Genomic DNA, 11,198 nt, shown 5'->3' on the forward strand with positions numbered 1-11,198 from the left:
CCTGGCAGGCAGTATATTAATTGTGCAGAGCGGCTGCTGGCTGATGCTGTGTAAAGTGATCACATAGAAATATCAGTATAAAGCAGGAGATTTCTATGTACGATTACACAATACGGTCTGATCTCTTGGGAGACACCTTCAAGACGTTGCCATTCCCCCTGCTCTGGTTTACAGTGATGCTTTCCAGCCATCGTTCCTTTTATGTATCCAGATCCGATTGATGTGGTTTCACCAACTCACATACAGTCTATATTGACCCTTTAAGCATATGTTTATTAGGGTTCAATATTTCCGGTAAGCCTCCCTTCCCGGTGGTGGTTACTTTTTCACACAGTTGTCCATTTCCATTTCACCGTGGTGTCTTCAATCGTCCATCACAGGAGATTATTTACTGGCGGTGCACTTTTCCAGTGACTCACTGTTTGTTGATTTATTATATATGGACTCACTGTTTGTTAACTTATCATATATAGACTTTTTATTTGTTCACATTGTTGTACGATTCACTTTGGTATAATATTTACATTCATCATTCTTCAGCGCCACTTAATTGTTTTTGCATATTTCACCGCTTTCTTGTTTCACTAGATTGTTTGTGGCAGCTTTTCACACAGATAGCGCGAATTTATTCTTGTTTTTTATCTTTCAATACGTTTTTATTGAAAATTTTTCAAGTAGCAGATAACAAGGCTCGAGGCCCATAGCTGATGCAACAGCAACATATACGTTCATTGCTTAGCAATGTAATCTCAAATGAAGCGTTCAAGTACTTTTAGAAGGCCTAATGGGCCAAGAAATCATAGAAAATAACATAACAAAGAAAAGAAATTTAAGATACTATAAAACAGTAGAAACAAGGTACAAAAGTAAAATAAACAAAATAAACAAGCGCAACACTCCGTCCGCCCTCTACCACACCAATGGAGGCAACAACCCACGTTTCGAAGAGTTAAGGAATCAAAATTCTATATTTTGCAAAATTTGTATTCAAAGAATCTTGTACCGCTCGTACCAATCAAGCCATAGTTGCCACAGGGGGCGTATTTTATGTATGGAATTTTGCGAGGAGGCGAATAGTAGTTCGTATGTGGCATGAGTGTGGGTAGTCGTGATCACCTCTAGTAGGGGAGGGGGATTTACTTGTTTCCAGTGGCGGGCGAGTACTAGTCTCGCACTTAGGAGAATGTGTGTGGCTATTATTCTTTTATCAGGGGGGAGAGACTCAATACCCAACGAAAGCAAAGCCATACCTGGCTCCATTGGTAGTGGTAGACCTAGGACATCGAGTATAACCTGAAAGACATCCTTCCAGTATTTAGTCACCAAAGGACAATCCCAGAAAATATGGAACAGAGTTCCTAAATTCCCACACAACCTCCAGCAACAGTTCGGGACCTGTGGGGCGAATTTTGCTATTCTAGAGGGAGTTAAGTACCATCTTAATAAAATTTTCTGGTTAAGTTCCCACAAGTTCACACATTTTGTAGCCGTATATGTTATGTTAAAAGCCCTGTGCCACTGTTCAGCGGAATATGCTGTACCCCACTCCCTTTCCCACTCAAGTACTGCTGAAGATTTAGTAAAGACCTCTTTATCATTGAGTAACATGTAGAACATAGAAATACCCCTAGTCTTGACCGTAGGGCTAGTGTAGAACAAGGTGACCTGCCATGGCAAGGAGATGGTCTTTATCGGATGAGTTCGCAAAAGGTGACTAATCTGCAAATAATAGTAAACATCTTTAGCCGATAAGCCAAATTCCAATTGAAGAGCACGAAATTATTTTAGGGCCGGGCCTACCATTAAGTCCGTTACGTCTCTTATCCCTTTGGCCACCCATTCGTCCAAATTCACATTAGGAATTGCACTGGTTAGACACTGGATCGGGACAGGTACCTTTGAGCACACTTGTTGGTGAAAACTAAGAGAGGTAAATACCTCCCACCCCTGAAGCGACGCCAGAATTGTCGGGGAGAACTCGTCCCGTTGCAGATTGACGCTGCAAGACATTATGAGGAAGGTGTATAGATCATGGCCTGGTATCTGATAACTCTCTAATTCCGACCATCTCCTATGCCCTGAATTTGGAAACCATGCTTTAATTTGGGCTAGAAGAGTTGCTATGTAGTAATCCCTTAGCACCACCATGCCCACTCCTCCCGCTCGTCTAGACTTGACTAGTTTGGAGAATGCACAACGGGCCCTCCGACCTTGCCATAAATATTTGCTGAGAAGTGATTGTGCGGCATTGAAAAAGGATTTTGGCACTGGAATAGGGAGCGTTCTAAACATATATATCATCTGCGGCAGTACTACCATCTTAAAGGCCGCCAATCTACCCGACCAGGATAATTCCGTTTTCGCCAGCTCCTGCAATTTGCCCCTAAGCCTGTCCAGAAAGGGCGTGTAGTTGGCTCTGACCAAGGTGGCGGTTGTTGGTGTTAGGGTGATGCCTAAATATTTTATCCCCACCTTGTCCCAAGTATATGGAAAGGAGTTGGCTAGCTTTTTCTGTAGACCATCACTTATGTTTAAGCCCAAAATGTAGGATTTGTGTTCATTGACCTTGTAATAGGACATTTGACCGAACATTTGCAATACCTGATGTACCGAAGCCAGGGATCTCTCCACATCCGACAGTATCAATATTACGTCGTCCGCAAAAAGGCTGATCTTATGTGTGGATCTGGGGGTTTTAAAACCAGAGATCTGTGGGTGTTTGCGAATGTAACACGCCAGGGGTTCCATCACCAAGTTGAAGATCAGTGGTGAGAGCGGGCAACCCTGGCGTGTGCCATTTGTGATTTGGAATGGTGTGGATAAAACTCCAGACGTGAACACCTGTGCCATCGGACAGGTATACAACGCCATAATGGCCGAGAAAATTGATCCTGTAAAGCCAAAAGCACTCAGCACCCTAGCTAAGTAGCCCCAGTGAACTCTATCGAACGCCTTCTCTGCATCCAAAGCGAGGAGCAGAGAAGGCGTTCTTGTTCTATTTAAGCAGTGGATAATGTTGATTAAGCGCCTGGTGGCATCCGACGTCTGGCGTCCCATCGTGAAGCCAGATTGATCAGGATGCACCAGGCCCGGGAGAACTGTATTCAAACGAAGGGCAATGAGTTTAGCATACAACTTTAAGTCTATATTAAGAAGCGAGATGGGCCGAAAATTTTGCGGTTCAGTTGGATCCTTCCCTGGCTTGGGTAAAGTAATAATCAATGCTTTCAACATTTCTGAGGGGAAAGAGGCCGAGGGAACCGCACCATTGAACACCTCAACCAGGTAGGGAGACAATATTAGTTTAAATGTTTTATAATATTCCCCTATAAACCCATCTGGGCCTGGGGATTTATTAGATGAATCTATGGCCCTGTGAACTTCCTGTGTGGAAAATGGGGAATTTAGCATCTGGAGTTGATCGGATGTGAGACGGGGAAGTGACAGCCTGGACAAAAAGTCATCTATCAGGGCGGGTTTAGGTTGATAGGTGTGGGGGTCCTGCTCGAGATTGTAGAGGGAGGCATAGTAGCTGCTAAAAGCATCCGCTATATCCCTAGGATGGTAATGTTTAATTCTAGACATGGGGTGGATGATGAAGGGTATCTTAGATTTATATCTATAGCCGCGGAGTCGACGAGCTAAGATTTTGCCTGCTTTGTTACTATTAGCGTAAAATTGGGCTTTAAGTCGTCTAGATGATTTCTCAAAGTCATCCAGAAGGCATAGTCTAAGATCACATCGTAGCTTCGTGAGTTTATTAGAGATCAAAAGAGATGGGGCCTTTTTGTTCTGGTCTTCTAAAACTTCAATTTCACTGGTTAAGTCTTTGATACGTTTTTGCCTCCGCCTCTTTACCCCTGCTCCAATCTTAATAAATATTCCTCTCATGTAAGCTTTATGAGCATTCCACAAAACAGAACAGTCGCTAACTGAGTTCACATTAACCTCAAAGAATTCCTTCAAATGATCCTCCAAGGAGGCTTTCGAGTCTGGTAGTTGTAGGAGTGAGGGGTTAGCTCTCCATACCGGGCATGCACCCACTGAAAAAGCGTCAGCTAGTGAGAGAGAGATGGACGCGTGGTCCGACCAGGTGATAGCATTGATGGCCGTTTTGGTAGTTTTGTTTAACAGGCCAAAGTCAACCAAGAATAAGTCAATCCTCGAATAAGATCTATGCGGGGATGAAAAAAAGGTGAAGTCCTTTTCATCAGCATGTTGACACCTCCAAGCATCAAATAGACTGTGTTGTCGTATTGTTTGCTGAAGCGAAGGGCCCACCCGGGAGGGTGTGTAAGTAGAATCCATGGATCGGTCAGGGACCAGGTTGAAGTCTCCACAGACGAGCAAGGCGCCTTTCCTGATACGCTCAACCTTTTTCATAAGTCTGTTGATGAAGCGTAATTGATGACGGTTAGGGGAGTATACGTTGACCAGTGTATATGTAACTGAGTTAATGTCACATATTATGATCAGGAATCTTCCATTGCTATCACTGATTTCCTCGTGTAATTTAAAGGATACTGAGTCTCGTATAGCCGTGAGGACGCCCCGCTTTTTAATGTCGGCACTCGCCGTGAAAACATGTGGAAAATTTTTGTGAGAGCAGTGGGGTTGTGCTGAGGTGCAGAAATGCGTTTCCTGGGCGCACAGGATGTCTCCTCCATGTTGCAGGGCTTCGGCCCACATTTCCCTACGCTTTACGGGGTGGTTTAGTCCCTTAGTATTGATGGATAGGAACGTCACTCCCATAATACCTGAGTAGTATCATTGATATGAGAGCTCCCTATTGGAGAGAGGTGGGGTGGAAGTTGAGCAGACTCCCTCAATGTGTATATAGAGCAGTCCCAGCACTTGTATAAGCACATAGTGAGTGTAATCATATTACTCACGGTTGTGAAGATGGCCATACGGCTTTGGGTTTCATCGGTGTCGGTGGCGCTCCATGGAGGTTCACAGTCGAATCCAGGTAGCAGGTAGTGAGGTAAATGCTTCGGCGGACGGAAAAAAACAAGACAAAAGTACTAAACAAAATAAGTTGAAAAAAAAACCCGAAAAACAAGGTTGTAATTCCGGCATCAGAGCCGTAGCAAACATTTAACTGAAGAACTGACCTATTGGTCAAGCGAGAACAACAGTATCTCAAAGTGCAGCAAGAAGCTGCTCAGGCACAATTGGGGGGAAAACGTTAGTGTTAGAGAAAGCCAAGCCCCTCCTCAGCGGGACTCAGTACTGCGGTCATGTAAGCCAGGCTTTAGGTGTGTTTTGTAGAGTTTTTGGCGGTGACCTTCGTCCACTCCTGGGTCACAGGTTTCGGTTTTTTCACAGCGTCAGTATCGTTTGCTGCATCAGGGAGAATATTCCATGCTCTGAGTAAGGCCAAGCCACCATCCAGCGAATTCACCACATGGTTTCTGCCCTCTTTAGTAATGGTGATGCTAGTTGGAAAGCCCCATCTATAGGTTATCTGATGATTTCTCAGTGCCTTAGTTATAGTAGCCAGATTCCTCCGTTTTTTCAGGGTATACTGAGAAAGATCAGCGTAGAATTGCAATTGTTGATATTCGGACGGTATGCGGTCTTTGGAGCGCATGACCGCCATTAATTGCTCCTTAACGTGAAAGAAGTGCATTCTCAGGATAACATCTCTGGGTATATTTTCGGGAAGATAAGATGGTTTCGGGAGACGATGGATCCTGTCGATCGTAATGTCGATCGCTGTGAGATCTGGGAGTAGCTCCGAGAACATAGTGGTGGCGTAGGTTTTGAGCTCACCTTGCTGTACTGATTCAGGGACTCCTCTTATTTTTAAGTTATTTCTCCTACTCCTGTCTTCCAAGTCTGCTAATTTAGCTTTGACACCCTCCAACTCATCTTCTCCCTGTTCCTGGGTGTCTACCAGATCATTGATCGTAGTGGCGTATTCGCCCATCTTGGTTTCAATATGTTCCACCCTCGATTCCACTGCTTGTATGTTTTTGTTAAACTTATTCATGCAGGACATCATGTCTGCCTGGATGGTGCTCCTGAGGGAGAGCAGCATGTCCTTCAGCATGGTATCCATGACAGGCTGGTTTGTGGTGGGGAATTTTTCGATCTGAGCAGGTAGTTCCCTCGTGTCATCCCCCGAATCAGCATCAGGTCCCGGCACTGGGCTGCATTGTGGCTCCTCCATCCTAAACCTAGCCTTTGCTGGACTGGCTGTTTGTGGAGTGTCTGGGTATGATTGTGGGCTGCCCTGGGATCCACTATGCCTGCTATGTGAGGCAGAGGAGAGGGGAGGAGAGCGAGCAGGGCGCGTCGGCGTGGATGACACACCGACGCTATTCCGCCTATCTCCATGCTGACTGAGCGGGAAGAATTCCGTCAGTTTGTGCGGCTTTCTGTCTTCCTTCCTCTTCCTTGTCATGGTCTGAGTGTTACTCAAGGGTGTGGGAACTGGTCACTGGTTGTGCGATTCGCCTGGTCTGCTGCTTTGTGTTGCTAAGTGTCCCGCCGGAATGGGGCTCCGCTCTCAAGTGTCCATCTCTGTCTGCGGCTAGTCTCTCCTAAGGAGGGTCACTCCTGAAGCGGTGATGTTGTTACAATTGTTAGCGGTTTATGCATCTGGAGTGGGGCAGCGGTGTCACAAAGCCATTGGGTGCGTAGCAATAGCGCTCCCCCTTTGCTCTCTAGATTGGTGGACTACATTAAAATTTTCTGGATGCAAGTGTTCCTGGGATTAATTCAGACAGCGGTTAATGAATGAGCCCAGTATTCTGTGGGTGAGTCCAACGAGGCACTGATCAGGGAATAGGGGTAGTTCGGCTATCTGAGAAGTCTGGGAGTGCGTGGAGTAGCAATGTCTCCGCCGACCTCCAGGAGTAGACCGAAGCCGCTGATTTTCCTGAGAGGGGGGAGCTGACTGATTGATCTCAGAGTCTGTGAGGGCCCAGTGTCACCCCCCCAAGCCGCGGTCGTATCCCCACACCTGGCCGCAAGCCAGAGACAGCCCAGAAAGTCAGTAGGTCAGGGGCAGGCCGGAGCCTGGCTACTCACTGTGACCCGCTGGAAGAAGAGCCCGGATAGTAGGCCGCAGGGTGGCGCCGCACAGCTCCGCGATCCACGGCTGGATTTTCGGGGCCGCTCTCCAGCAGAGCGGGCAGGTTGTGGCCTCCGGGGCCTCGGTTGCTGGTGGAAGCAGCTCTCCCCTCCGATGGGCAGGATGCAGGCGCCGCGGGCTCCGGATGTAGTGTAGGCCGCAGGATGGCACCGCAGAACGCCACGCTCCACGGCCGGGATTTCAGGGGTATATCCCTAGCAGAGTGGGTAGGTTGTAGCCTCCGGGGGTGCCCCTTCTGGTGGTGTAGGCAGTACTCCTCTCCAATGGGTAGTATGCAGGCGCCGCGGGCTCCGGAGGTAGCGTAGGCCGCAAGATGGCGGCGGCGTGGAGCGAGTCTCCCCCCGGCCACGACCCGGAATCCTCGGCAATTGTGCCCCAAAAACACTCCGGGCCTACCCCAGGTAGCCTCCCAAGGCAGGCTTTGCTTTTGTTCTTGAGTAAGGTGTGGATTAAGGCAAGGATGGCGGTGGATTCGCTCTGTCAGAACGGAGCTCAGCTTCCACACGTCCTCCCTGCTTCACGTTCGGACACGCCCCCTTTATTCTTGTTTTTTAGTACCCGGAAGACGGGTGGAAAATAGCCATAATAAGGTATGTAGAGCCAAAATAAAATAAAAAAGGGCATACTGTACATGGTGGAAGTATAAAGAATATGATCTTATATACATGTTATTTGGGTGAACCTCCGCTTTAAGTAGCCATCAGCTTGTAATTAAATGTTCACTCTTTGGATGTACATAGTACGCCCAAAGACTGAACTGGTTAGAGACAAAGTATATTAGTAGCCCGGAATGGGAATATGAGAGAAGAAAAAACACATAATGAAAGTACCAAGTAAACTATATAACATAAAAATTGTAAAATCATAAATGTCTACAAATATCTGTATACCCTCTACAGCTTCCTCTGTCATTGATATTACAATCACAATATCATCTCTTATAAATGCTAATGATAATTGCAAACCATTGTTTTTTTATGTTTACACTCCCTCCTATTGTCTTCCCTCCAAACATTAAAATGTTAATGACTTTGTCATCTGACTGGTGAAAAAACTTGAATACAAATAAAACGACAAGTAGACCTTGTAAGGAATTGGAAACACACCTTCCATTGTTATGAATAGATCCTTTTAGCCAATCCAAAGCAGTCCCATGTTAGTGAATGGGGGTGAAGTGAATATAAGGTGAAGCAGAACTCAGACAGGTAGAAAGATTACTGGCAGATAAGGAGAACAAGGAGCAGCTGACGGATCCCAATATTACACCATACCAGGTAAGATATCGAACTTTCCATTTACGTTTTTTTTGTTCTTGTACATTTGTATCATAATTTATAGCCCTTGTCATTGGCATCTCGGTGTTGCATTATTGTATTACCGTACATTATTATATTTAATACATTTTCCTAATCATGAGGTCCCACCTTTCAAAAGGAAAGATATAGGCCCGGATTCAGAAAGGAGTTACGTTGGCGTATCTCCAGATACGCCGTCGTAACTCTGAATGCAGGCCGTCGCATCTCGGTGCCTGATTCATAGAATCAGATACGCCTCAATGTTGCCTAGATACGAGCGGCGTATCTTAGGGTGCATATTTACGCTGGCCGCTAGGGGCGCTTCCGTAGATTTCCGCGTAGAATATGCAAATGAGTTAGATACGCCGATTCAGAAATGTACGTTCGCCCGGCGTATTGATTTACGTTGTTTACGTAAGGCTTTTTCCAGCATAAAGTTACCCCTGCTATATGAGGCGTAGCCAATGTTAAGTATGGACGTCGGGCCAGCGTAGAATTTTGCGGAGTTTACGTCGTTTGCGTAAGTCGTACGCAAATATTGCTGTGCGTAAGTTACATTCACGTCTAAAGCAATGACTATTTGCGGCGTAATTTGGAGCATGCGCACTGGGATACTTTCACAGACGGCGAATGCGCCGTTCGTTAGTAACGTCAATTACGTGGGGTCACGACTGTTTAGCATAAAACACGCCCCCAACCAGCCTATTTTGAATTAGGCGGGCTTACGCCGGCCCATATACGATACGCCGCCTTAACTTTGGGCGCAAGTTCTTTCTGAATAGGGGACTTGCCTCTCAAAGTTACGGCGGCTTATCGTATATCAGATACGCTACGCCCGCCTAAAGATAGGCATTTCTCTCTGAATCCGGGCCATAATATTCAAAATGTGTTTTTTTCTATGCATAAAAATATATTGCCTTTCCATAACTCGTCCAATAGTTCTTTGTAAGCTCATATTTTTTTAATGTAGATAATTTATATAATTAAATCCCTGACGTGCGATTGGTTTATCTGACTATCTGTGAATAGAGATTTTTTGTGCAGATTTTCATAAAAAGCCAAAACATTTCCTTTCATGTTAGATATAATGTGGAAGGGTAGAACTTCCTATCAATTTTGATTGCTGTCAAGGAGAGATCGTCAATAAAAAATTAGAAAATAATGGGAAATCCATAATATATAGATCAATGTCCATATATGATCTAAAAACGAAAAGAAAGTCCAGATCCCCAGTGAAGTGAAGGAAACAGAAAGATTAGTCCATAAGTGCTGATCTAAGGCTGTAGTGACGATCCAATGAATAGCAAAACCTCCACCATAAATCAAGATGTCTGCTTACCAGATGACCAGCGGTCTCTTAATTAAAAGAAGACCAAAGAAGGCGTGTAGATAAACACTATGGCAGTTGGATTGTAGAAAAACTGTATGACAAGTACACCTCCGTCTCAAGCCAATCGATGGAAAATTGGGGTCCCGATAATCATGAAAGACACATAAGGGCCACAATAGTGTAGTAACGTAGGTAACATTTATTAAAAAGAAGAAAAAAAAGGTGCAGTCAACGGGGGGTGATCCGATACGACACTCGTTCCGCCCGACCGGTTTCGCGAAAACTCGCTTCCTCATGGGGCACCAGTGCCCCATGAGGAAGCGAGTTTTCGAGTGCCCCATGAGGAAGCGAGTTTTCGCGAAACCGGTCGGGCGGAACGAGTGTCGTATCGGATCACCCCCCGTTGACTGCACCTTTCCCTACCTACCTGGACGGGTCTTTTTGGTTGGCTTCCGGCCGGAGCTCCAAATTTGACATGCCTAATTTTATCGTTTGTATGTAAGTGCGTTTTTTTCTTCTTTTTAATAAATGTTACCTACGTTACTACACTATTGTGGCCCTTATGTGTCTTTCATGATTATCGGGACCCCAATTTTCCATCGATTGGCTTGAGACGGAGGTGTACTTGTCATACAGTTTTTCTACAATCCAACTGCCATAGTGTTTATCTACACGCCTTCTTTGGTCTTCTTTTAATTAAGAGACCGCTGGTCATCTGGTAAGCAGACATCTTGATTTATGGTGGAGGTTTTGCTATTCATTGGATCGTCACTACAGCCTTAGATCAGCACTTATGGACTAATCTTTCTGTTTCCTTCACTTCACTGGGGATCTGGACTTTCTTTTCGTTTTTAGATCATATATGGACATTGATCTATGTCATGATTTTTAGAAAAAAGTTTTTTTCTTTTTATATAGCGCATCTTGTTTTTTCCAATTTATGTCATTACTGTACAATATTTACAGGAAGGTGCTGCTTTTTCTACATTGATTTTGTTTTCACATGTGTATTTTTTTATGAGCATTAGTTTGTTCATTTCTATATGTATTAGCGCAGTTGCTCCCACAATTTTTTCCAATCCATAATATATGGTAATATTGGAACAGGGGGTCAGGATAAATCTTCCAATGGGGACAGCTGACAGTGACAACGAAAGTGGCAACTATCTAAGAGACTTTGAAGATATTTGATCTTACTTATTGATGTATTTTCAATACAGAAAGTGATTAAACTGTATGTAAGTAAATATACCTTATGGAAATTAGACCAGGGTTCTAGTATTCTCTACTCTAGCCAAAGTGAAAAAAATATATAGGTTGGAGTTATGAGGGGACACTCATACATGGACAATCATCTAATGATAATAACGTTCCATGGGTTTTGGCATTTAGTAGACACCTTTTGAGTACCCTTGTGTGATTTTGGTTGTACCCCCCCCCCCCCAAGTTTTATAGTTGCACACCTCCTTAT

The sequence above is a fragment of the Rana temporaria genome, chromosome 3, assembly GCF_905171775.1.
Source record: "Rana temporaria chromosome 3, aRanTem1.1, whole genome shotgun sequence".
Classification (NCBI taxonomy): domain Eukaryota; kingdom Metazoa; phylum Chordata; class Amphibia; order Anura; family Ranidae; genus Rana; species Rana temporaria.